The sequence below is a fragment of the Talpa occidentalis genome, unplaced genomic scaffold (assembly GCF_014898055.3).
Source record: "Talpa occidentalis isolate TD23 unplaced genomic scaffold, MPIMG_talOcc4v2.1 talOcc4.6, whole genome shotgun sequence".
NCBI classification, from domain to species: Eukaryota; Metazoa; Chordata; class Mammalia; order Eulipotyphla; family Talpidae; genus Talpa; species Talpa occidentalis.
Window position 1 is genome coordinate 124538105 of NW_023604972.1, and position 26304 is coordinate 124564408.

The window sequence follows — 26304 nt, forward strand, 5'->3', positions numbered from 1 at the left end:
GAACTAATCAAACATCCCAAGACTAGGGGGGACAGGACATTCCCGAATAAGGATGATTAAAAAAAAGTATGCTAAAGTAAGGGCTGGGGCCCAGAGACTTAGTTCTGCACAGAGACATTTAGGCAGCGAGTGAGACCACGGAGAACTAACCAGTCACCAAGAGACTGGTGGGGCCTTAGAATAATCAGGAACAGAAGGTCTGCATTCCCTGAGGCACGGCTCCACTCGGGCTTCCTTGCCCCTCCCTGGCCTGGAAGTCCCACTTTATTTCTGTTCCTTTTCTCCTCAATAAACTTTTTCTTTCTCTGAACAAATTTGCCTCTTTCGCTTGCTTGCCTGAGCGTCAGCGACGTTCCCGCTGCGGCTTCGTGAGACACCCACCCCTGGTGGTCTAGTGGCCGGGACTCAGCGCTGCCCCTGCAGCCTGGGAGACTAGGCCTGAACACCTGACATTACTGTATCCCTTGCACTTAGTCAGGAGCTAGATACTACAACAGGACTGGCCCAAGGACCCAGCAGGAAGAAGAGCTCGCGCCCTTCCAGTCTTCCTGCAGACTGTTGCCCCCACACCTCTCGGAGGCTGGGCGCTCACATAATTGAGCAAGCAGGCAAAATGCAGCTCTGGGAGTTTCACCCTAAGTGATGAGATAGAGCCACGGAAGCCCAAGGAAAGGCTGGTCATCTGTGATGCCATCAAGGGTGACATGGAATGGGTTTAGACCCCCCACTCCATAATCTCCAGTAGCAACTCCCTCTCCCATGGTCCTTGCTGTGTTCAGATGATCTTTATTTGATCTCATGACCACTTACATAATGCAAATACATCTCCAGTACCTGCTTCCAACTAGTAACAGATTGCTGCTCCTACTGAGAAAATCGGGAGCTGCTGTGAGTAAACAAAGCAGAACCCCCAGTTTTCCCTCCACACCACCCCCATAGATTCTCCATCTCTCTTACACTGTCAATGGCCCTGGAGACATCCCTTTGAAAAGACCCTGGTCATGGGTCTCCCTGGTGGCACAACAAACTCTCCTGCCTCTCCCGCTGCTCCCCTCAGCAGTGTATTCCAGTAGATCTGCCGTTCTGCTCCCCAGTCTCTCTGGTGAATCCTCTCACAACCCTCCCCGCCCCCCCCCCCCTCTGGCTTACACCCCAGTTCTTGCATGCATGCATAAATAAATATCAAAAAAAAAAAAAAAAACTGGTCACATCTCTGCTGATAACCCAGCACTGAGTGAGCACAGCCTTCCTCGCATCCAGTTAGCTGCCTATGAACATCTTTCATTTCTGCTGAATATTTGTCAGGTTTTAAATGAAAGAAGTTTTAAATGACGTTTAAAAAAAAAATCTCAAGCGCAACTAGTTAATCATTTGTATGCTGAATATTAGCCCATCACGATTAGAAACTCCCAGATAAAGCAGCAATAATGAAAGTGCAGCAAGACCTTTAACTGCAGTCATTCAAATACTCACCACCATGATTATAATAATAGGGGCCTGCAACAGAGCTGTTGGGAACAGTAGCTGCCCCTGACTAGAATTCAACCAGAAAGATCAAGAGAGAGCCCTAATTGCCTTTCTTCTCAGATCAAACAATTGACTTAATTCTCCGGGCCTACACACCAAAATGTGTTTGAGGAGATTCAAATAGGTTACTGTAGAGGATTAAGGTTTTCTCTGCAGATTATACTTTTATGCCCTGTAGTTCATTGCTTGAAGTGTTAAGTAGTTTTGTCAAAATAAGCAGGACTAGAGGGATTTTTTTTAGATACTTACAAATCATACACTCTTGAGGGTAACTCAAGAGACCCTGTTTCCACATGACCACCACCCCCCTCTTTGCCCCCTTTTTAAATTTAATGGTTGAAACATGGGGGTGGGGTGGGAGAAATTAACCATATGAAAGATTAGTTGGAAATTTCAAGAGGCATCTCTGATAAGAGAAATACAAGTGTGGGGTTTATTGTATTTCGTATTTTAAAAATTGTTTCATGAAATGATGCTGCTGAAGAAGCCACTTAAAGAGAAGGGATTTTCTTGTGAATGCTTAACTGCCTGAAGAGAAACTCCAGAGGGGCTGCGAAATCAGACCCTCGAGGCTTCTTGTAGTGCTGTGCTAATCAGTGTGATTTTACTCACTAAGACTTCATTTCTCCTTAAAGGAGTTGCTGCCGAAATAAGCTTTTTCATACAATAGAATATTCCCAGGAAAGGACACCTGTTGGAAAGTCTGCAGTGACATTCTGTCCATTGTTCACAGGTGGTTCAGTTCTCCCAGGTCCTGGGGGAATGTGTTCCTCCTTCATCAAAGGGCTGTTGGATGCCTTTACCCAGGCCGTTGACTTCACAGAGCCTTGCAATTTGGATGTTGCCCTCCACTCTCAGCAAAGCTACATCAGTTAGTAGCTTAATTGATCTTGTACTGCACAACATACCTAGCGAATGAAAACTGCAGGCTTGATGAAGCCCTGATGGTGACTGGACAACCTCATGGGCAAACATTCCAACCTGGCATGTGGTTACTTCCTGGGTTATCTTTCCAGTTTCCCCAGGACTGACATTCATGCATTGGGCCTTGGCAGGTGCTGGGAAAGATACTTCTCTCTGTTCTCTGATCTCTGGCTTGGGCCTGACTCCATTTTCCTCAGTCCTGTTGTTACAGGGCAGGGAGAGGGGCACCCCAGAGCCCCCAAACCTGCCTGCTCTAAATAGGTTCTGCCGTCCACAGCATCAACACAAAACACATGAGACTTTAATGAAAAGGAACTTTAATACAGTTAGTAAACAATACAGGAAAGGCAAAGAATATAGTTTCTAAATCAAGCACCCAAAGTTACCCGTCCCCTCACAGGTAAGAGTCCACCCAAATGGGATTGGCCCAGAACAGGACCTGAAAACCTGCCACAGTTCTAAAGCACCTTCCAGTGGGGACCCACAGAAAAGGATCAGAAACAACCAGACAAGTTTGGGAGGAAAAAAGCAAAATCAGAATCAAGATGAACGCTGCCATTGTTATGCTCCCCTTGGGTCTCTCACCCACATCTGTTTCAGGACCAAAAGACAAGCGTAGTTTCTTCACGTGTCTCTGCTCCATGTGCCTCCTCCAGGTCTCCTTCTGGCTCCATCCTGCTTCCTTCCTTCTCAGTCTCCTCTGCAGCTTCTTCTCTCCTGCTCAGCTTCTTTTCTCTCTGCTCCTTTGGGTGGGGCAGGAAACCTGGAACCCCCCCTTTCCTGGGGACCACCCTGTTACACTGTCTCTATCTTCCCATTGGTAAGATACCCACTGAGACAGCAGCTCTTGCCAGTACTTCTAAATCGCCAGGGGCAGCCCTTACAGCACCACTGTGTCCGCCAGTGTTCTGTGGGCCGGGAAAGCAGTAGGCATTGATAATTCCATTCCTCCAAGGAGGGAACTTGCCCTTGAATCTCAAGGCAGAGTTGAACAGTGAGTATGGGGACGCCAGATAAGCCTGGGCAAAGCTATGTCACCCAGGAGTGGGGAGAAACCAAAACCCTGGGGGAAAGCCAGAGAGGGAGACAAAAGAGAACAACAGACTGACCCAGTGCTGTGTCCAGCTCCCCGGCTGCCCAGCCTGTCTGTGGGGAAAGAATTGCACCCAGAGCCTAGTCATGGCTGGGTCACTTGGCCAAGGGGACTGGGACCTGTAGCTGTTCTTTACACTGCCCTTCTCCTCTCTGTCACCTTTCCTTTCTTTGGTCAATTCCCACCCTGAGTGAGTCCTAATAGAGTCTCCAAGCCTCAGGCTTCCCTGCCTGTGAAATGTCTCTCCTTCATGGGTGTCCCTCAAATTAAATCCCAGGGTGGCTTGGCACCATGATGAGTTCCAAGGCACTGTACCTTGGATGCTCCAAGGCCCTGTACCTTGGATGCAAGTGCAGAGTGACCACTTTGGCACAGAGATCAGCAAACTTTTGGTGTAAAGGCCCAGGCAGGTTTTGGCCCATTTTAAAAGGCCCATTTTAGGCTTTGCAGGCTAACAGGCAAAAAATCCAAACCATTATATAGGTGCTTATCTAATCAGAGAGAAAAAAATTTTTTCACCATTTGGGGTGGGGGTAAAGTTCAAAACTTTATACGCATTTGAATTCCATCTGGTTTTCACATGCCACAAAATATCCTTTTGATTTTTTCCAATTATGTTAAGTTGTAAAAAACATTCTTAGCTTATGGGATGTATAGTAACAAGTGGTGGGCTAGACTGGACCCACTGGTGATAGTTTGTCCACCTCTGTTTTAAGAAGAATGAATAATGTTGCTATAAAGGGAGTTGCATTCAGAACATCCTGTTCTCCCCAAATCTCTGCGGATTTGGCTGTGCTGATCTGGATCAAAATCCTGGTCATCCAAACCTCAGCTCCCAAATCAATGCCTGTGATTCCTACAGGTGGGCAAAATTACAGAGGTAGAGAATTTTCTACTCTTCTTCCAGATAATGAAGCTGCAGGCCCAAAATGCCTTTGCAATTAATGCTGACAGGCCCCTCAAGCATATGGCCGTTATCTGAAGCCTGCACCATGACCACAGTGGCCACCTTACACTTTATGGCAACATATGGTTTTCAAAACACTTTAATATACAGTATCTCATTTGATCTTCTTAACAACCCAAAAGGTAGAAAGGGCAATTATTATCCTTATTTTATAACTGCAAAGAACTTAACCAAGACTTCAAGAGGGGGTCAGGCGTCCAGCAATAGGTAGAGATCTGACCTCACAGGTTGCCAGGAGATGGGGGTAGAGCAAGAGACACACCTGGAACTTCCATCTAAGCTCATTTGATATGCCTAGTGCAACTTGTAAAAATTTAAATAAGAGTGAAATTTAAAACAAAGTGATTGACACTTGTAATCAGGGAAATGCAAATCAAAACTACCATGAGATACCATCTTACACCAGTGAGAATGGTACATATTAAAAAAACTAGCAACAACAAATGTTGGCGAGGATGTGGGGAAAAAGGAACTCTCCTGCACTGTTGGCGGGAGTGCAAACTGGTCCAACCACTATGGAGAGCTGTGTGGAGATTTCTGGACCTATTAAACATAGAGCTTCCATATGATCCAGCTCCTAGGTATTTACCCAAAGGACACAGAAACATCAATTCCAAAGAGCACCTGCACCCCTATGTTTATAGCAGCACTGTTTACAATAGCTAAGCTTTGGAAACAACCCAAATGCCCAAAAATTGATGACTGGATCAAGAAGATGTGATACATATACACCATGGAGTATTACTCAGCATTCAAAAAAGATAAACACATGCAATTTGCAGCAACATGGATGGCGCTGGAAGGGATCATGCTCAGCGAAATAAGCCAGAAAGAAAAGGAAAAATAATGGATGGCTTCACTCATAGCAGGAATCTAGAAAACTTAAATAAGGGACCAGGAAAAAGAATAACTATGAGAAAGTGAAAATCAAAATCAACAAAAAACTATGAACCAGAGACACTCTGTGGGGGATGGGGGGCAGGGAGGGGAGGGATTGGGGTCAAAATAAGGGGGTTGCAATTGTATGGGGAATATAAAAGTAAAATTTATTTAAAAAAATAAAATAAAACAAAGTGATTAAAATTTAAAATTTTTCTACTCCAATTTTGGTTTTATGATTCTTAAGAGTAATAATAGTTCTTAATAATAATTATGTCAAAAAAAAAATAAAAAGGAGGGGCAATAGTTCATGAAGCAAATAATCCTAATATTAGAAGAATCAGTACACATATCAAGATTTAAAATAAACAAAACTCCCTCTGAAGATTTCTAGAAATATTTAGCCTTGTTTATTGTATGTAAGCTAAAAGCATACGTTAAGGTTAAAGGCTCTAAAAGCTGAATAAAATCGAAAGATAAAAAGAACTTCAAGGAGATAATTAGACTTCAAGGAGATAATTAGACTTTCAAAAACAGGCTTAGGATGCTTCTAAAAGCCAGTCCCTGGAAAGCGTGTTTTGTTATCACGGTGTATGTGAAGATCTTTAAGCAGGCAGCAAAGAGAATGTTAAGAAAACCAGAGAGCATAGGTCGACCCTGAAGGAAGCATGGATTGGGACTCAAAGAGGAACTGTGACCTTTTCTTACACATGCCCGTCAGATCCCAGGGCCGAGCCTTTGACAAGCCCACGCAGGTTCAGGGCGGAGGCTGTCCTGCCTGCTGATAGCCTGCTCCTTCTGGGGAGGGGTCAGGCAAGCAGGGGTGGCCTGCTGCTGTCGTCTGCTTTTATCACAGCCACGCCGGGCATCACACAAGCCCAAAATCCTTTGAACACTGCCCTTGGGAAGTCACTGTGCACTTTGAGAGTAGTGGCTAAGAGAGTTCTGGAGTTGCTCTATCCTGGCTCAAATCCCGAAACCGCCCCTTTCCAACCTCGACCTTGGGTAGCCTAGCTACTTCATGGCTGATGTTTACCCAGAGGATGCTACAGTAGCTACCTCATCTGCTGGGGCAGGGAGTGGGGAGGGGGAGTGGGGAGCACTAAGTGAGATAATGCATGTAAAATGCCTGCCCCAAGTGTGGAGATGCACAGTCCTTGTATGCTGTGGTTATGTGTCATTTAGTAGGTGTGCAGCAAAGCTGAAATGGCCCACCGTCTGGAGAGGCAGCTGAGTGGCAGAAGAGAAGCATCAGACCCGGAATCCAAAGACCTGGGTTGCAAGTCAAATGCTGACCTTTGGAAGAGGTTAAGAAATCTGAGGAGAACTGTTCATGCAGCCCGAGTTGCCTCATCTAGGAAATAGAGTTAATAGCAGCTATTTTACAAGGTCGTTGGAGTATTAAGTAAGACCGGTGGTGAGATTGCTTTATATATTATATTATTATAGAGTGTCACAAAAATGTTCACAGCCACATCTCTAAACACAGCAATATAGACATTTTTATTTTGTGTACCATGTCTCATGCCATAAAAGATTTGAGATGTGCTTTAGACCTCAAGCAAAGCTCAAAACCCACATAAAGAAAAGGAATCCACATAAAATAATGAACCATAAATAGAATTTTAAAATGAGGACCCAGGAAGAGTTAAAAATAGGAACAAAGATCCAGGAGAAATAAATATTCAAAAGTGTGGGACCGAAGATTTTGTCTCCTTTACTGTTCAAATTGAATATTCATTTTATCTCTCAAGTTTTCTGAAAATCTAAGGGAAAAAAGGGAGATGTGGTTTTTCATTTTCATTGGAAAAAATACATATCTCACCCTTTCCTAACTTCTCTTCTGCCCTCCCCCACTGTAGGTTGCAGCCCTCATTACAATCTTGTTAAGGTAAGTGCTATTTATTTATTTATTTTTAAAGATTTATCCATTTATGCATCCAAGAACTGGGGTACAGGCCAGAGGTGCAGGGGGTGAGAGGATTCACCAGAGACAGAGTGGGGAACAGAACAGGCAGACTGACGAAGTACACTGCTGAGTGGAGCAGCGGGTGGCAGGAGAAGTCTGTGAGCCATGTGGGACCCTCGCCAAGGGCAGGGGATCGAACTGGCGCTGCAGAGGCTGTGGGCAGCTTCGCAGCCCAGTGCTCAACCACTGAGCCACCAGGGGAGGCCCTGCAGTGCTCTCTTTACACAGATTGGCTTCCCCCAAATGTTCACAAAGGCAGATACTACAGCTGGCTTCCATGCCGTGTCCCTCAGAGCAGCCTAAGCCACTCCAAGCAGCTCCTCAGTGCTGCTGGCTTCCATGCCCAAATTTCACTGGGCAGACACTTCCTTGAATGAACACACCTTTCCAAGAGCTGTGTGTGTCCACTCGCTGCCTGGCAGTTCCTCCTAGACCGAATCCCTAATGCCAATGGTTTCTTCTAAATCATGTGTGCAAAACATATTGAGCTTCCATCATTTAAATTTTGTAAGAAGTCAGATGCTTGCTTTCCAGTACATCCTAAGGAAAGTGGTTGCTGTTAAAACAACCTTTCTCATTTTATTTTCCTTATCCTCTTATTTTGGGTCTGTGTTTGGTACAAACCTGTTTTTCCTGAAAGGGTAAAATGTACTTGCGACAGGAGAGGTCTGCTGTGCCTGTGGGTCAGCTCCCTGGCTGGGGATCCAACTCGTGCTGCAGGAGTTGGGGACAGCTTCATAGCACTGTGCTTAACCCCTTGCGTCACCAGGGAGGCCCCCAAGGTAAGTGCTATTTACAGACGGAGAAAACAAGCCCCGAGAGGTTACCTAGCTTGGCGAGATCACACAGCTCGTATAAGGCAAGACTAGGGTTCAATTTCAAGCCCAAAGGCATCATAGAATTGTTCTTTCTGGCACCCTGTGGGAATTCAGCAGGCGTCTTCCTGAGCTGCAGCTGCTGGGGGAGGCCACTTTCTGGAGAATGAGTTAGAGACTGTCTTGGTGCCCAGGCCTCTGCCCAAGTTATGACTTAGCAGAAAATTACTTTTCAAGGCCAAAGAAGTAAGCTCATTGTCTCAGTGCTGGGCAACCCATCAGCCTTCATGGAGGGCACAGACCAGGGACACCAAAGAAGGAAAGAGGCAGTTTGATGCCCTCAGACTCCGGAGTGAGCGTAGCAGCAGAGGACTCTTGCAAAGGTTTCATCATGACCCAACAAGCTGCCAAAGCTCATGTGACATAAATTAGAGCAACAGAATCTCACAGAAAATGCTCTGAAAGAAGAAAGAAAATTCCACAATTCAGCTCCGGTCAGGGGCAAGAATAGCGCCAAGCACATTGGTCAGCAAGAATGGAATGAGGCCAGAGAAGGAGGGAAAACAAAGTGATTCTCCAAGTTCCAAGCAGCCACATCTTTTATTCACATCTGGGACCCGATACCACACTCCATTGTCCAGAATTCCCAATCATCAAGTTGACTGTATAGTATCAAGTATATAGTTTTCACTGCTCTTTTTAATAGCCCCATCAAGTCCTGAGTTAAGGGGCCCCTCCAGGCACTATCATGTTGATACCTGGACTGGAGGAACCTGTCCATTACTGCAAGCTGGAGTAAGTGACACTCGTGATTTTAACAAGGTTTATTCTGCTTCGGGGGGCTATAGATTACGTTAGCATGGATTCCAAAACACATTTCACAGTCGGTTCATTAAAGGGGCACTGAGTAACCGCAAGTGCAGTGTCTTCAAGCAATATTCCTGCCTCAAATGTGCCATCGAGTCTCATAAAGCTTTTCCTCTAGAGTATCTTGATCAAAGCCAAGGATTTGGCACCTACAGTACGGCTTAGGGAGGGCTTTTCCTCAGAGCCCAAGACCACTTGCTTCAGTTCTTTGCCTTCTGATCAAAGGACAGGCTCTGTGGCACTGGGTCATATATATTATATTTTAAATCACTGCCCATCAAAATCATTTTTCCAAACCTGAGGTTTTGATAAGACTTGAACAGTTGACAGTTTGGGGTTATATTTCTGGGTACTCTCTTATATGGAGAAGAGACAATATGTCAATTGAGGGTGGAAACTCTTTCCCTTGGGAATAAATGGCAAAATATGCTATCTGCTTAATTGATAGCCACTCAGCCACTCATGAGGCCAGGCACGGAGAACTAGAATTGCTCTTAGGAAATAATTTGGGGGCTTTCCTGGTGCTTGAAAAAATGATTAATCAAGTGCTGAAATTTTACACTACAGAGCATGAGTAGAAGCTTTGGGCCTATAAACTGTTAGAGCAGTTGTTACTCGTTCCCCTCAATGACCATATAAAACCTGGGTAATGTGCCCACAGATAACACAGTTTTGATCAAAGCAGTGTTCTGATGAAATGCCAGGATGCATTAATTGAAAGATGTACTTGTTTTAGTTTCTAAATAAATGTACCTGTTTTATGAGATAATTGGGTATGAACCAATTACACTTGGGACGACATCTGCCAAAAATGATTTTAGTTGGGTCCTACAATTAATTAACTGAGGTCCTCTGAATCAGAAGGGTGTGCTCGTTATTGAATGTAATTTGGAGGAGTTTGGACCATAAATCCCTGGCTGTGAGGATTATTCAATGCTAGCTGTGGTGCTGTAGAGCAGGAGAGGGCCTAAATGGAATCCTTGGCTCTGGTTTGAATGCTGAGCGTTTGTGGATAGGACCAGGGAAGAAAGACAAGACAGAAAAGGAGACCAACACAAAGAGAAATATGAGGGGACATTTAGTAGGCCAATGTTACCCAAAGGAACTGAAGTGCCACATTAGGAAGTCCATGTGGGCTTCGCCAATAAGCCATTTTCTGCCCTGCTGACTAGAATCTAGTTTGGGGGAGTCAGGTTGTAATGGCGACTTATTATATTTGTCTTTTTTGTTCATGCATTTTTTGCTCAGCAAAGATCCTACCAGCACAGCTTGAAATGTGAATCTTTTCATGGCAAGGACTCAGGTGGGTGATGGCCTGCAGGAGTTCCATCTGTGGTCAGTAGACAAAAGGTGTTCTTTGTCTTGTGGGCTAATGTGGGGTTACTGAAGGAATGTACAACCCCACTTGTCAGCCTTATATCTTCAGCTTTCTAAAATACAGCCCTGACTCAGGAGTAAGCATCAAATAGTCTCACTAAAGAAATCAGCCCTAAATAAAGTCAGGTATTTACTTCCTTAGTTCTCCTCTCAGATTTATTGGCTCTCCTGGATCAGGCTTCTTAACAAGTCTGTGAGTCTGTTTTCTCCTGATCTGTACGTCAGAAGCAGTGTACTAACATGGGAGAGAGAGGATGTTTCAGTAATAGGTAGACGTGAGCTAGTCAATGAAACATTAAATTCAGAGCCATAACAATCAAAAACTCAATTCTAGACATGGAACCTCATTTTGAGAATCAGATATTGTGTATTCATGATAACAGTTCTGAATCAAGAGCTGGCTTGATGCTTTTTTCCAGGACATAAAATAGTGTTGTTAAAATTGACCATAAAATATATTTTTAAGCCACAAATCAAATAAAATTTTAGCAAGTACATTTTACCCTTTCAGGAAAAACAGGTTTGTACCAAACACAGACCCAAAATAAGAGGATAAGGAAAATAAAATGAGAAAGGTTGTTTTAACAGCAACCATTTTCCTTAGGATGTACTGGAAAGCAAGCATCTGACTTCTTACAAAATTTAAATGATGGAAGCTCAATGTGTTTTGCACACATGATTTAGAAGAAACCATTGGCATTAGGGATTCGGTCTAGGAGGAACTGCCAGGCAGCGAGTGGACACACACAGCTCTTGGAAAGGTGTGTTCATTCAAGGAAGTGTCTGCCCATTGAAATTTGGGCATGGAAGCCAGCAGTAGTAACTGCCTTTGTGAACATTTGGGGGAAGCCAATCTGTGTAAAGAGAGCACTGCAGGGCCTCCCCTGGTGGCTCAGCGGTTGAGCACTGGGCTGCGAAGCTGCCCACAGCCTCTGCAGCGCCAGTTCGATCCCCGGCCCTCGGCGAGGGTCCCACATGGCGCGCAGACCTCTCCTGCCACCCGCTGCTCCCCTCAGCAGTGTACTTCGTCAGTCTGCCTGTTCTGCTCTCCGCTCTGGCTCTGGTGAATTCTCTCACCCTCCCGTGCTTCTGACTGTACCCAGTGCTTGTATAAATAAGTAAATAAAGAAATCTTTAAATAAATGACTCTTTAAAAATATTAAAAAAAAAAGAGAGAGCACTGCAGGTTGACTAAGGCTCCTCTGACTTCTTTTCCAGTTTACCCATTGGTAAGGCATAAGGTACCTATCCAAGATCAAATTTTCAATTTAAAGATGTGTGGTTTATTAATTATTTCCCCCCAAAATTATGTTTATTGAGGTAAAGCAAGTTTTGCTTCTTTGTTCAGGGGTTATAGGTTACCTCTAAAGATGTTACAAATGTATACTTTCACGCCCTGTCCACCACCAGTGGCCCAAAAATCCTATACCTGTTCCATTGGGTCCCTTCCCGCCCCCATTTCTATCTGTCACCCTCCCCCTTTGGTTGCCTCAGTTTTTCAGTCAGATGTTAAGACTGGTCACCGAACAGTTCTGATGGAGATGTACAAAGAGATCAGTGATGGTTTCATCCCAGCTGGTACCACGTCCCTTCTGCAGGTCACGGATCAGGTCTTATCATTTAAGAAATACATTTCCTGGGGCCTCCCTGGTGGTGCAAGGGGTTAAGCTGCAGCACTATGACGCTATCTGCAGCCTCTGAAGCACAATTCCATCCCCAGCCAGGGAGCTACCCACATGGCACAGCAGACCTCTCCTGTCTCGCCCGCTGCTCCCCTCAGCAGTGTATTTTAGTCAGTCTGTCTGTTGTGCTCCCCACTCTGGTGAATCCTTTCACACCGCCCACCCCCAACCTCTGGCCTACACCCCAGCTCTTGTATACATAAATAAACAAAAATAAATCTTAAAAAGAAAAAAGAAATACATTTCTAAGGCTATAGCTGCCAGGGATAGTGATTCCTCTGATGGCTCTGGGCAAAGTTAATTGGAAACTTCCTGGAAACAAGTCACCAATCTGGGTGCCATGGACAACATTCAGGATTCGTGGGAGGAGGTCACAATGTGAGCCATAAAAGGAGTTTGAAGGAGTGAACTGCTCCCTCTCTATGACTTGGTGTGTGTGTGTGTCTCAAGAATTCAGAGAAGTCACAGCAGATGTGGGGAAAACAGGGCTAGAGGGAGCACCTGAAGATATCAAACTTGAACGTTGAGGAGCTGCACTTATGGATGATCAAAAGACCTCGTCGTCTCTTAGTGGCCTCCTAGAGAAAATGCTGTGAACACTTAGTTTCTAACTGGTCTCTCTCGAATAGTTTCCTTTTTTTTTTTTTTTAAAGATTTATTTATCTATGCATACAAGACCTGGAGTACAAGGGTGGTGGTGGTGGTGGGGGGGTGAGCCAATTCACCAGAGACAGAGCGGGGAGCAGAACAGGTGACTGACTGAAGTACACTGCTGAGGGGAGCAGCAGGCGAAACAGGGGAGGTCTGCCGTGCCATGTGGGTAGCTCCCTGGCAGGCCGGGGCTCGAACTCATGCAGCAGAGGCTGCGCACAGCTTCATAGGCTGCATCTTAACCAGGGAGGCCCCTCTTGAATAGTTTTCTTGCCCAAATCTCTGCTACAGTCCATGGAACGCCCCACTGCTAGGAAACGCTTCCTGAGACATGTACTCCGCCTGCGCGTGGCCCTTCGCAGAGCGAGCGCCTCCGAGTCCTGCACAAACAGTGCGAGCAGCTGCTCATTTTAACTTCTTGTGGCTTTGATGCTCTGGACTATGTCGGCTTCCAGCACCTTCCCGAGCTCACACCCAGGCAAGCGCCTCCCACACAGCGGCTCTTCCTCGCGTTCTCCTCCCATTCTCAGCCCACACCCGGGGCTGGGCCTCCAAGGAAGGCCGCGGGATCGCAGCCGTTGACGGGCGCCATGTTCCTCACAGCTGGGGGGAGGGGCACCCGCGAGACCACGCCCCTCAGCCCCGAGCTCACGCCAGCCCAGGCTCCTCAGGCCAAATGCTCCCGCGAGACCACGCCCCTCAGGCCAAGATCTCACGCGAGACAATGCCCCTCAGGTCCAGAGCTCACGCGAGACCACGCCCCTCAGGCCAAGAGCTCACGCGAGACGATGCCCCTCAGGCCAAGATCTCACGTGAGACGACGCCCCTCAGGCCCAGAGCTCACGCGGGGCCACGCCCCTGAGGCCCAGCGCTCACGCGAGACACGCCTGTCAGGCAGTGAGGTCACGTGTGACGCTGGGCGGCAGGAAGTGAGGTCATGTGAGACGCCGTCCCCCAGGGTGGGAAGGGCACGCAGGACGCCACCCAAACACAGGTGAGCCCTCAGGTGAGCCCTCAGGAAGGGGCACAGTGGAGGCTGCGTCGTCTCCGGCCCCAGCTGAGCAGTGCGCCTCGGAGTGACCCCGACATTCTTTTGATTGTAACGGCTCCTCTTCGACGTCCCTGCAGAGACAGTGACTGGAGAGGATTCACGTGATCTGGGCTCTCAGAATTTTTATTGTAGAATAAAACACCGACATTCTGGCCGTCTCGTCGCACGCGTGAATTCGGGAAGGGTCTGCTGGTTTCTGAGGCTCTCGGTACTGGACGGGGGGCAATTTGCAGGGAGGCTTATCCTCGAGGGCGGTGTCCTGAGGACACCCTCGCCGTGGGTTGCGAGCCCAGGGGAAGAGGGAAGGAAGGGAGACCCACCGAGGCCCTGTCATAGCCTCTGGGAAGAATATTCACCCCGCGCACGCCTCAGGAGATGGATGAATGGGCCACACGGGCCCTGCAGGTGGCTTAGGTCACGCCGCCTGTAAGAAGTCAAGTGTCGCCTTGTCTCCTTTCAAGTAATTCCTGCTTCTCCTGTTTGTGGGGTTGGTCTCCCCCAGAGGGTCAGCTAAGCCTTTCCCAATATGCCCAGCTCAGGCCTCTTCCACTAAGAGGGACCCTGACATGGGAGCTCGAGGTCAGTGAAGACCATGTGCGCTTCCAGGAGGCGTGTCCCCATCAGGTAAAGAATGCAGGGTGTTCTCAGGTAAGAGCCGTGGAGGCCCTAGGGGCATTTTGTCCTTTGCTTTTCCCCTGACTAAGACGGCAGTTGCTGTGTGGAGCATGAATCGGGGCGGTCTCACGCGCCAATGTGATGCATTTTGAATTTAATCTTGAGCATGTGGGTGTGGTTCAGGTCAATAAATACTAATTGAGTACTTGCTCTGGGACAGTCATTCCTCTGTGGGGAGGAAAGTATTAATAAACAGTCTCTGTGGAATCCACCATGTGGTAGGGAGGCAGAGCCTTCACAACGCCATTTATGATGATCACTGAGATAAAAGGCAGAAAATGGACTTCAGCGAGGAAGTGGCATTGAAACTGGATCAAGAAGAAAGAGGGTAATTTTTAACTGGCAGGACAAGGGGGAAAGGCGCATGAGGACATGGGAGCAGGCGCTCCAGAAGGAGGGGGATGAGTATGGAAATGAGAAAGGTCAGGTAAAGCACAGATGGCCTTGATCAGTGGGCTGTCCCTCAAGGAATGGTGGCTTGTGACTATGTGAGTGATGCAAATAGATTTTTATTTTTCTTTAGAAAAGTGTTAAAGGATTGTGAAGAACGGATTGAAATATAAATGATAAAACTACGTTGTATCAGATGAAAGATTAGGAAAAGCCTGGACTAGAGGAGGAGACAAAATATGGTGGGCGTGGAAAGCAAGGACAAGTTCTAGGCAGAGTTAACATGGTGGCTGAGGGTGAACTAAGGAGGGGCTGGAAACTCAAAAACTGTGTCCCAAATTTTGTGGAAGTGCATGTGTGAGTTGAACTGGGGAGAGATTTTTGTTAGCCTGCACCTACCAGCAAGCAGATGCCAAGGTGGCATTAAACAGTTAAGAGTTTTCTTAGGAGAAACATCAGGGAAAACCTGCAGAGGGGGCCGGGAGAGAGTCCTCAGAGAAGGAAGCCAGGACAGAAGCATTTTAGAAAGTCTTGCAATCTGAGGAACATTCAATAGAGTCATAGGGGAATCCTCCAGCCAAATCACTCATCAGAGGAGTCCCCGGCCTCCCAGGAATAACTGTGACTCATATTCCTGCTATGTTAAGTAACTTTCTGGGAACACCCTGTCAGAGCATAGCTGGGACTCCAGTGCAGCAGCTGTATTTCTAAGCACGGCAGCTGGCCCTCAATCAGTGGTGCTCCCTGCGTCAGAGATCTGAGAGGCACATTCTCAAAACCATCATGGGGCATTTGATCTTTATTGGATTCTTAATTTGACTTATGAGCAAAGTAGGGTTGAAACATCATTTTTTTCTAGAAATTGTTGAGGCCAAACTCATAACAAATGCAAATAATTGTCTGCATATCTAGGGGGTTAGTGGTGCCATTGCCCTGTGCAAGCTGCACCAGATGAAGCACAGTGCAAGAAAATATGCTTTGTTCTTGACATGTTGTATGTGATGCCAAAAGCTCCCATGGCACAGTTTGAGCTGAACTCTATGATAAAGAACTCACAGAAAAACTGAAGTGACAGTGGAAACCATTGAAATTAATGTTTTCCTCAGGAAGAGTGTAGACAAGCAGAAAGTAGAGGGCCAAATGTCTGTTTTAAATGGGGGCAGGCACTGTGACTAACCATCCAGGCTCTTTGTTGAGGGAAGCCAGGGTAAGAGTGAGGAGTGGTCCAAAAGGGAAGGAGCTAATCACTATAGCACGTGTATCCTAAAAGCATTGAGAGCAGGGTCTCAAAAATAGTGGGGTTGTCAAAAATGCCATGTGTTTGCAGAATATCAAGTAGGGAGAGGTCCAAGAGAGATGGTGGTCATACTTTAAGAAGAAAAGAATCATGAAGCAGAGACTTCATCTTACCCTTCTATTACCGCTGCGTTAGGTATTTTCCTGCATGTTCATGAAGAACTGGTCACTTCATTCTATCCCTTCTCGATGCCAATCAGGTAAAATTGGGTCAGTTAAGAAAGGAGGCTGGAAGAATCAGGGTCCATCCCAAAGACATGGTGTTCTTCATGTATGTCTGAGGCAGATTTTCCTTTTTCTGTATTTTGAGAAGTTGTCACCCAAATCCTACAAAACAAAAAACTGCAAACTATCTAATACGTGTCATGTTAAACATTTTAGATCTAATGCATACTTGTTTTTGAAAGTTTCCCATTTCATTAAAAAAATAGATGATTGGCATCATCTTTTATTGAACTCACTATTGAAAAATGAATCCTAGATGAAGATATTTTTCCCTGTGTTACGTGGGCACAGGAAAGTTCTATTATTGCCTGATATTTCAGAAATGCTCTTCAGTGCAGTTATTGATCCATGTTGTTTGATGACCAAGACTTGAATTCCTGTAAAGTATAAGTATATGGAAGATTGATTCAAGAGTTTTCCATTTGAATAGTAACTTTTGTCCTTTGCAAAATGGTAGTTTTGATTTTCTCCACCAGGTTACTCAGTCCCCTTTCTCTAAAGAGCCATGTGACTTGTCCACTTGATTTTCCCCCTAGGAATATTTTATTTCTGATGTAAATTTTATAGTTTTCACTTATTAGAAAATGCAAACTTTTGTAATATAACAAAATTCCTTTCCTGCCTATTGCCAGAGACTCCATACTTAATTGTATTAATAAGGTAATCAGTTGTGGTAAGATAACTTCTAGAGACGAGTCTGGTTAATACATAGTTGCTGAATGACTGAATGAATTAGTTTATTTGGACCAGTTCAGTTCTAGTTCTGATGTAAACAACATATTTTACATTATATATTCAGCTTATAAATTACTTCCAGTTATCTCAGGAGTAGACTGAGAATTAATCTTGAATTCAGTCTATAAATCAAAGAGGCAAACTATACCTACAAAAAAATAAAAGACAAGACAATGAGGTTTTTTGATTTCTCATAGCTTAATGTAATGTACCGTAGTCTACAAGAACACAACCAATGTTGGTTTCATCACTGAAGCAGATCAAGGAGAACATTGCCATTTAAAATAAAACGTTGAGTTAGCTCAAGGCAATAGGTCATGGTCTTTGAAACAGATCACACAAAACTTACTTAGTGTTGTGATCTTGGAGAGTAAACAGATTCTCTGCATCTCAGATTTTTTGTAAAATTGAAGCAATAATACCACCTCTCTCCTAGGGTGGCGTATGACTGAAGTGAGATAAAGTCTGTGAAACCCTGGAAATATGTCAGACATAGTTAGGTGTTCAGGGGATGCAGAGCCCTCCCTTCCTCTCCTGAAAACATCATCACAAACAGAAGTTCAATAATAGGAGAAGAAAGGCAATCAGGGAACACTCAATGTTTCTTGCTCTTATAAACAAAAAATGTAATAATATTTTAGTGTGCTCACCAGAGAAAAACGAAAACAACACAGAAACCTGCTACCAGACCTCACACTCTTACTGAGAATGTAAAAGTTGGTGTACATTTTTTGTTTGCCATTGAGACTCGAGCGGTCCTGAGTCCTTTGAGAAAACCCACAAAGCACTCAGGCTGCTTCGGGTATTGACATTCCTGTGAAGAACTGATATTTTCTATAGGATTATTACTCATCATGACTGAAGTTCAATAGATAAATTAAAAACACAGCCACTCCTCAGTCCAGGAAGTGACTCACTTCTCAAGCAATGCTCTCCCTTCACTTCAAGACAGGCTTAAAGATGCCCTGAATCAGAAATGTTCATTGTCAAAGGGGCCTCTGAGCTGTTCCCAGAAGAATTTGTGGGTTGTCTAATAGAACTGCACAGGCATTCGGCTGAGTGCTTTCTAGAGCTTGTCCTGCAAATTCCTGTAATTTGTACTAGGTCACTTGTTATCCATTTTAGCTGACTGAACGGTTTGAATCATGGGTGTGAAAAGGCAATTGAAGCAAATAGTTAGCAGAGACCTTCCAGGAATGTGCTCTTGTCACCCTGAACATATGTAAGTGGGGTCCTGAACTACAGTAAGCTCTTCACTTTGCAGAAACACACACACACACACACACACACACACACACACAATTTGTTTAAGAATGATTATTGGTTGCTGTGAAAACTGCCTTGCAATGAGAATCTGAAAACAAAACAAACCAAGAAATCTAAACCTGACTGGAAAATACTCCAACTAACTGAAAGTAAACACTTTTTAAGCTCTCATGGGTCTCCAGCCTTGTTTGAGATATTTTTGGTGTTCTTTTCAGACTGATTAGAGCTTAAACAGTTATGTGTTGTACTCTATCTGTGTTACCTTGCAAATGTGCTCTTCAGGTACTTATTTTCCAGTTTAGCATTTCACTAATAGTCTGCTATTTTCCACCTAGGTTGCTTTGTGACAATCTCATGCAGAATTTCCTCCTATGTGGTCTTTTTCTCTTTTAGATACGTTTTATTATCCATTAAAGAGTAATGAGATAAATAGGTGCCATCAAGTGATGATGGGGGAATAAGTGCCTACTACAGTCTTGCAAATAAGTAGTTGCTCTCTCACCTGGAGAGCTTTAAAATATGTCCACACTGGAAACGTTTTAAAGGGTTGGTTAAAAAAAAAAAAATCTATACTTAGTATACAGTTTTCACAGGAGTTTTGTTAAAACTTTACTTACCATGGATACACGTGGGTGTGTGCAGAAGCAAGAAAGTGAACACTAAATTGTTTTCCTATTGGGCATGTTTCACTCAGGGTATGAAGCACAGAAGTGATCAAAAGCACAGAAGTGACCAGAAATCTGCTAGCTTTCTGCAGGGGAAGCCAGCCACTGGTCTCCAATCTTAAAGGCCGAGGTGCTAGGACGACAGCCACCACTAGGGGCAACAGTCACTTCCTGAGCTTTCATTGTGGGAAGAAGGAACTGTAAGTCCTTTAAAAAAATTTTTTTAGCTTGATACATTTTTATCATTTTGCATTAGCTTGTTGCATCTTAAAACATTTTCTTTCAAATCAAGTCACAGTTGTGTGTATTTTAGGTCCTGGCCATCATACACAAATATGAAAGGAAGCAATTAAAACAGATGCATACCATTGGTTATCCATTAGTCTGGTGGAATCTGACACAAATGGTCATTAGGAGATTTGAAACAGAATTTTGAATAATATGAGCTTCTACATAACTGAATAACAGCTTTACAGTGCCTGTTGTCCATCTTGGTCAAGATTATATAATGCTTTATGGAAACCAGTCCTTCCTCCCAAGTGACTGTTGATAAGTGAAGATAATGGAAGATTCCAGGGTACAGATAGTTGGTTTTCTGTGAAGTATATTCAAAGAAGGCAAAGCAAGTACCATCCTCTTCTGTGAGCCCCTGGGTGTAGGCCTGAATCTGTGGCTCATTGTGCAGTGGATAGGGGATGGGACTGCTTGCCACCTGCGCCTTCTATACCCTGTGTGGTTTCTAGGTATTTCCTTAGAGAGGAGGTGAAATGGTTCACACATGGTTCTAGATGGTTCCATTTGTGCTCTGCTCAAGTGTCTTGTGGAGTTCTCAGTCTGTGGCATTCTCTCACCGCTACGCTCCATGGTCAGTGTTCAGCCCTCTGGCTCCTTCCTAGTGAAACTTATGAAATAGAATAATACACATATTGAAGTCCCAGAAACTTAACAATAATTATTCAGAAAATGTGTTACATCTCCTCTATCAGTATGTGTATCATGGGAATTCAAATTTAGAGATTAGTTTCTCCTAAAATGAGGACCAATCTTCATGTTGCCATAGTAACATTGTTAATGAAAGAGAGAGTTTTCAGGAGACCCATTTGTCAAACTCTGTTTCAATCACAAGGACTGGATTTATAAACTCCATCGACTACTTCAAGTCCCTCCTCTGCAGATTCATGTATTATTTTATAGGATGGCATGGGTTAAAATTAATGAAATACTCTGACTGATAGATTACTTTTCTGAGACAAATTAAATAGATCACGGTCATCATTGCACATAGCCAGTGTTTTCTTTCTTGAATTCATACAAACTTTAGTGGCAAAACCTTTTTCTACTTTCTGCCTATTAACCATGATATAAAGACAGATGCCATCAAATACCTCCCTACCCAGTAAAACAAACACCTGATACATTCAAGCTGCTGCAACTTCAGTGAACTGAATCTCAATCTCAGATTTTGTCTTTGACCCTATCCTCAGTTTGATGTCACTAGTTTGTGTTTAATACAGTCTTTTTGAAGTGACATGCAGAGGGGTAACAGGATACACTCTGTGAAGTATGTGCTTTAGTTGTAAAATGGCAGATTGAGCACACATTTGCCTTTGACATTTCTCAAATCCATTAGGGAAAAAAAATGATAGAAGTAATTAACCCCTACTGAGAAAAACAGGATAATGAGAGCTGGGTCATCAATGGCTAGAAAGTTCAGTGAATTTCTGGGAGCCACCAAGAGAAAATAATTTAAAGGAAGGAGGCTCAGAAAATGTGATAGGAGATAGCAGTGGGAGCCCAAACTCTTGTTTCTACAACAATCCATGGATTAAAACAGAAGTAAAGGGAACTAGTCAAAGATAATCTTATGGAGCAACTCCACAGGGGGGGTCTCACAGCTCTGTGTACAGAACAGCAAGCAGCCTATGATGTAACTGTAAGTCAAACCAACCATCAACCAGTCAGCAAGAACAAAGGGCTGATTTCAATGCAAATATGAATTTTGAGAATAAAGTCAATGCCCCAGCTATGTGTGGGGTTCCTAGAATAGATCACTCTTCACTCTGCACATGATGGACTTGCAGCCTGGCAGAGAACGACCCTTCCTTAATTCTAAAGCAAAACTGTCAACTGCCATGCCTCCTCTGTATGAGCAGACTTCCCAGTCAGAATTCCCTCCAAAAAGGGAGGGCCTTTTGGCATATAGATTTCCTTATACAATAGTGGAGGAGAGCTACCCTAGGTATGTTGGTTTCTGATCTTAAATATGAATGAACTTCATTAAAGGATAAGATAGGAAGAATCAACAGTCATAGAACAAAAATTGGTCATATAGAAAAGATATCTTTTCTTTTTTTTTTTTAATTTTTTTTTTTTTATAGAGGCATGTTTTATTTATTTATTTGTTTGTTTGTTTTGTTTATACATGCACTGGGTACAGTCAGAAGCGCGGGAGGGTGAGAGAATTCACCAGAGCCAGAGCGGGGAGCAGAGCAGGCAGAAGGACCGAAGTACACTGCTGAGGGGAGCAGCGGGCGGCAGGAGAGGTCCGCGCGCCATGCGGGACCCGCCTCCGGTGGCCGGGGAGCAGCCGGGGATTGAACCAGCGCTGCAGAGGCTGCGGGCAGCTTCGCAACCCAGCGCTCAACCGCTGCGCCACCGGGGAGGCCCGAAAAGATATCTTTTCTAACCTGTATCAGGTAAGATGCATTCAACTGCAAGTAACAGAAAATCCAGGGAAGATGCTTATTTTCTCATATAAAGAATAGTCTGGAGATGGGAGCATTCTTAAATGGAGTTGTTCAACAATGTCATTGGGAACATGGGGTTGTCATCTTTCTGCTTCACTGTCCTCAGCAAGTTAATGATTTCCTTCCTCATGGTTACAGATGGCAGCAGGTATTGCATGAATAAGATAACTTAAAAAAAATTGTACCATATGTCACTTATTAGTAGTGAGAGTACCTTTCCCATAAATGACCTAGGAGATTTCCCCATGGTCTAATGCCTGTGCCTATAAAAATCACTAGAAATGGGAATAAGACCATTGTGAATGGCTTAGACCAGCATTTCTCCACATTGGCACAACTGACATTTTGTATCAGATGGTTCTTTTTTTTCTGGCGGTTGTCCTGTGGGTTTTAGAATGTCAAGCAGCGTCCCTGCAAAGTCATCCACCCTTCTGGAGGGGCATCTTCTTGATCAATCTCAATTGGCCTTGAAGGCAGTGATTCTACAGGGCAGAACCCAGGGCAGAGGGACCAGGGGTGCTGCTTCCAGAGAGCAGAGCCAAAGGTTTGCTGTAGTGGGATTTGATACATGTACAGTGGAACACTAACCCCTGTGTACTCCCAACCTATTTCCAACTGAGTGGGTGTTTGTCCTGTTTATGTTTTTGGGCTTTTTTTTTTCAGGTTACTGGCTTTGTTTTTGCTTTTTAGTTATTGTTTCTTCCTCTCCACAGATGTTAGATATATTGTTTCTTTTTTTTTTTTTTGAATTTTAACTTATTTTTTATTCCATTGATTGTTAGGTTAACAACAATGTCTATTTTGTAGCTGATAATTGGAGAGGTAAAGAAAAATGGGTAGTTTATGGTGTGAGGTATAAGAAATCATTTTACCTCTGTTCTTAAAGCAAAGGATTCATCCAAATGATCTAAGGGCAAGAGTGCAAGTATTTAAGGTAAAGGTGAAAATGTTTAAAATATATATCTATTTATTCCCCCAAGAATTATAACTAATATTAATAGATAATTCAAACAAGATATATTGTTTCTTAGTCTATGTCTTGTGAGTCTAAAGGGGACCCATCTTCACTTGGCAGAGCATAGACCATCACCCAGAGACTGGAACCTCAAGATTGATGCAACAACTGAGCAAGACTCTGTGAATATCTCCCTTGGTGAAGAGGGTGCTTTCCTCTAGTACATAGGTAATATAGAGGAGCTAGAGGGAAGATTTGGCAGACACTATAAGTTGGATTTCTCAACATCTACCTCCAGTCTCCTTCAATGTTGCCTGTTTGTTGCTATAGAGGTTATAAATTTGTGCACTTACCCAGTCATTCACACAGCTAGTGGTAGCCACACGACTCAGTTTTGGCCAGTAAGACATAAACAAAATCTTATGGATGACACTGCTTTAGGAAACCATTTGCTTTAGTGACAAGGGAAACGGATGCAGTTGGCCCTAGGCCTTCTCCACATCTCCTCTTCCTCTAGCCTGGGTCACAAATGTGATTCCTAGAACCCCTGTCATGCTCCAACTATGGGACCATGAGCCAACCTGCTTAAGTGGCATAGTGGGAAGACAGGTTCTTGGGCTCCTATACCATCATTATCCATTGTATCAATTTTAGATTGACTTATTGATATTCGAGCAAATTATAAGTCATGTATTTGAACCATTATAAGCTTGGTGCTTTGTCATTTGAAACTGAACAGCAACTGATTAATAACATAAAAGCAGATAGAGTGTAAGAGGGCGGGTGGTGTGAAAGACAGGGATGCTAATAGCCTCACCTTACATACAGAGGAATTGAGATACTGACTTCTTTCTTTGGAACCTGCTCTTATGGTAATACTTGGTAATTATCTGCCTACACTCACGTTTTTAAATTTTTTTAATGACAGTATCTTTTACCTACTACATTATAGTATATTAGACTGAGGCATGCTGGTCTTATTACCTAGAGGAGGTTAGCATAGTCAATTGCATCAATCAAGTTCTGAGCTTTTGAGATTCTAAAAAGATGCTTTGAAATTCATTGTCTTGAAATCCAAAGGCTTTTGGTTTGCAAAAGTCAGGCTTTTTATTTTTTTTTTTTATTTTTTTTTTTGTTTTATTTATTTATTTATTTGTTTGTTTGTTTATTTATACATGCACTGGGTACAGTCAGAAGCGTGGGAGGGTGAGAGAATTCACCAGAGCCAGAGCGGGGAGCAGAACAGGCAGAAGGACCGAAGCACACTGCTGAGGGGAGCAGCGGGCGGCAGGAGAGGTCTGCGCGCCATGTGGGACCCTCCTCCAGTGGCCGGGGAGCAGCCGGGGATCGAACCAGCGCCGCAGAGGCGGCGGGCAGCTTCGCAACCCAGCGCTCAACCGCTGCGCCACCGGGGAGGCCCGCAAAAGTCAGGCTTTTAAAGAAAGAATATGTCATTGAAGTCTATGATTTTGGGTATCCAAAGAAAAATCACTGACGGAATCAGGGCCTAAAGGTATTTTTTTCCCTGAAATGAGGTAGATTTGAGTTTAGAGAGACAATTTGTAAGGAAGGCAAGTACTTGGAAACTTGCCTGTTCTCTGTCTAGCATACTTTACCCACCCCAGTTCTGGGATGGGAAGAGATAGGTTTGAAAATGTAAAGCATGGAAAGAAACAGTACATGCCTCTCTGCTTTCAACCCCTGAAGGCACTAAGCTACTACACAGCAAGCCACACAGAAGTCCCTTCAATACCCAACAAAATGGTGCCATTGTCATAAAGTGGGAATTATAGTGGGACAGGCCAAGGCAAAGAGGGCTGAAACAACTCACCTGAGTTTTCTTTGTCCCCATAATCATAGAAAAGAATCAGAAAAGTTTGTGCACCTAAAAAAGATCATAGAAGGGTTAAGATGGCTAGTGGATCTGGAAAGTTCACGGTGGTGCCTTTATCACCTCAGGAGACATCAACAGAGATGCCAATGACCAACAACCAGGGGATGCTGAGGAGAACAGAGGTCAACCATAGATAGAAGCTATTTACCTCCAGTGTTTAGCACCACATGATCATCCAGAAACGGCTCACTCTCCCATGAAAAGAGGGATTGAATTTGATTTTATAGTATTGCAAAATGACCCAGTTTGCTTGGGATCAACAATAAGTAAGGTTTCTACCAGGTAAAGCAATCGGGTCTTTTAGTTACATAAAATAAAGAAAGTTAAGGGGCCTCCCTGGTAGCCCAGGGGGTAAAGCCTCACCACAATGAAGCTATCCATAGATACTGCAGCACAAGTTCCATCCCTGGCCAGGAGCTACCCACATGGTGCAGCAGACCTCTCCTGTCTCGCCCGCTGCTCCCCTCAGCAGTGTATTTCAGTCAATCTGCCTGTTCAGTTCCCCACGCTGTCTCTGGTGAATCCTCTCACCCCCTGCACCTCTGGCCTACACCCCAGCTCTTGTATACCTAAGTTGGTAAATCTTTAAAAATAAATTTAATCCTCAAACCATGCCTAAGAACATGGTTTGGGAAAACTGAATCTGCTATATAAGAAACTGAGCATAAGCATATTGTTTAGAGGAATTAAAGATCTACTAGTCAGGAAATAAAAATGATAATGCATCAAATACTATAATGGGAAGAGGAAAGAACACTTGAATAAAAGTGTCCTTGATTAAATCACCATCTTTGTTTCTAGAAGACCATAGAGTGTATACAAACTTGATACATTCAGAAATCTCATATTTATGTTATTTAATATTTTGAAGGTCACAATAATATGAATGATAACACAGAAATAGTTAAGACATTTCCTGGGAGAGGAATTGGGAGTAGGTTGGAGAGTCTTTCATCTTAAAATGTTCTTTACTATTTGATTTTTTTTTTCTTACTACATACTTGTATTACTTTGACATAAACTAACTAGAAGAAAATCATCATGAGCCTACGCACCGGTCTTTTGCTGACAGAGTAGGCATGCTAAAGATGAGAGGACCTCTCAGGGTTCTGAATAAGTAGAATATTACTATGTACTAAAAAGTGGCTTTGCAGAGATCTGAAAGAATTCCTAGACTCTATGGGCAGATATGGCAACCACCAGAACAAGAGGAAATGGACATTATGGGACTAGAGGCCAAAGAGAAAGAAAGAACACACGAAGTTTAAAAAGGGAGACTTTTCAAAATAGTTATTGTGAGGGAGTTTGTGTCATAGCAAAATATCCTAGGGGATGATAAATGTGAAATTTGGATTGTCTTTTGTGAACTGTGCTGGAAGTGGCTTTTAGGGTTTAAAAACTACACACACACATGCACACACACACTGGCTTAACTTGTATCTAGCCCATGAATCATCATTTTTTTCACTCAGTCCTCAAGTCTTGGGAGCCCACTATGAGCCCCAGCAGTAACAGTCTGTGACACTCTCTGATTTTCCTCCATTGTCTATGTCCCCTCATAAGCAGAGGGCTGACAGATGAAGGTCGGGGTTTGTGACTGAAATTAGTCATCTTTTGACCCATGCCAAAGCATGTGGTTCCTGGAACAAAGCAC

The 26304-nt window shown here is 44.0% G+C and overlaps 1 long non-coding RNA gene across 3 annotated transcripts in view; it reads left to right on the top strand.

Annotated features, from left to right (window-relative positions):
* Nucleotides 1–13589: 13589 nt before the first annotated feature.
* Nucleotides 13590–26304, top strand: part of LOC119261375 (uncharacterized) — a 41731-nt gene continuing 29016 nt past the window's right edge. For 2 of the 3 annotated variants that reach the window (XR_005128987.2, XR_008549384.1), the window contains exons 1-2: nucleotides 21671–21750; nucleotides 22877–22984. This is a non-coding gene — a long non-coding RNA (uncharacterized LOC119261375). Of the gene's footprint in view, nucleotides 13746–19083; nucleotides 19255–21670; nucleotides 21751–22876; nucleotides 22985–26304 lie in introns of those variants that run through there. The other variant, XR_008549383.1, reaches the window with a different exon arrangement.